This window comes from Oratosquilla oratoria, chromosome 7, assembly GCF_046742065.1.
Source record: "Oratosquilla oratoria isolate Oo_2021 chromosome 7, ASM4674206v1, whole genome shotgun sequence".
Classification (NCBI taxonomy): domain Eukaryota; kingdom Metazoa; phylum Arthropoda; class Malacostraca; order Stomatopoda; family Squillidae; genus Oratosquilla; species Oratosquilla oratoria.
The window spans coordinates 36,131,310-36,133,053 of NC_134783.1; positions in this window are offsets into that span (position 1 = coordinate 36,131,310).

Sequence of the window (1,744 nt, forward strand, 5' to 3'; positions counted from 1 at the left end):
AGGAAGGACATTGAGGGTGGCCATCGAGGGTGACCATCGAGGGTGACCATCGAGAGCAATCATCGAGGGTGACCAACAAAGGTGACCAACAAGGGTGATCACCAAAGGTGACCATCAAGGGTGACCATCGAGGGTGAGGTGAAGTCACCACCAGAGGAGTTTGAGGCGGAGGGCCGCGTGGGGTTTGAGAGGTAGCGAGATAGACAAGAAAAATGTAGAGTTGTTAGTAAAAACAAGTTAGACACTTAGAAGTCTGTCGTAGGCGGTATAGGCTAGTACATGGGCCCCCAAGCTTTAAGACCCTATAGGATTTTTTTTCTTCAGAAATCTGAAGATTTTGTTAGATAAACTAACGCGGACACACAAACCTGATCCAGGATATGTCGGAGCTAAATATATTGATTTCGAAAAAAATAAACAAATAAGAAAAATAAATAAATAAAAAATCGATACTGCCGTTGTATACTGGGTCGGGTTTGAGTGTCCGCAACATCATATATCTATATCTATATATATCTATATATAGATATATATATTCTAATTTGGGGTTAAGTATATAGATATTAGTCAAATCTTATGTTACTGTATTACACACTTAGGAGCTATACTTAACAACTACGAATTTAGAATACTGTAATTAAACCAATCACTCAATCGTTAGGGAGACCAAGGGTGCTCGTGAGCCCAAGGTTGGGGACCCGAGGCGACGTTCGTTTCACATATTATGGACGACACAAGCGTTGAGGCGATTCTTTGAGCTCTGAGAACAGCTGCATGAGCCAGCCAAGATGCACAAACACAGAAGTATATAGCAGGGGGTGTTCTCAACCAAGAGGGGGGGGGAATCCTTCCCCCATCCCCCCTCTTCCCTTTTGGAGGGGAGGAGGGAATTTTTTGTTTTTTTCACAAAGGGGGAAGGGGAGATATTAAGACTACAGGTTGTCGAATTAAATTTTGAGGAATGATGATCTTCTGTAGATTCAACAATATATATAAATCGTCAGGACGACACGCAATTTTATTTGAAGTTTCTCAAATTACTATTATTATCATCATCATCATTATTATTATACACGTTTCTTTTCAAGTCGAACTCGTTTGTGATAGAGTGGAGGGGGGTGATATGTGCTGACAAGGATGTCACAGGGTGTCACAAAATTGGTTGAGAACCTCTTGACTATACAGAAAGACGGTTCCTCAGCTGATGAGAGATAATGTGCAGTTGTCCTTCATTTCTTCCTCAGACTGTCTCCGCCCCCTTCCCACCCTTATTGATTTTTTTTTATACATGTATACATCTTTACTAATTACTCAAGTTTTCTATTTTTATCCCTCCATCTTCTATCTCCATCCTTCTTCCCTTCCTCCCCATCTCTCTTTATCTTCATTCACACATCCACTTCAACTTTTCCTTTATCTCTTTTTTCTTGCTGTCCCTCTTTCTCTACCCTAGCTTCTCTCGCTATCTCCACTTTCATTCTTTTCTCCTTCCTTCACTCCTCTCTCTCTTTCTCTGTCTCTTTCTCTCTCCGTCTTTCTCTCTCTCTTTCTCTGTCTCCATCATCTTTTTCATCCCTTTCTCTTTACCCACTATCCCAACACCCACCCACCCATTCTTAGCAGTGTTCTTCCTGACCAAATTATTTTTTCTCTCCTTCCCCTTTCTCGCCAACACCACCATCACCACCACTAACAGTGATACCACCACCACTAATTCTTTCACCATCACCAACACCATCACCAA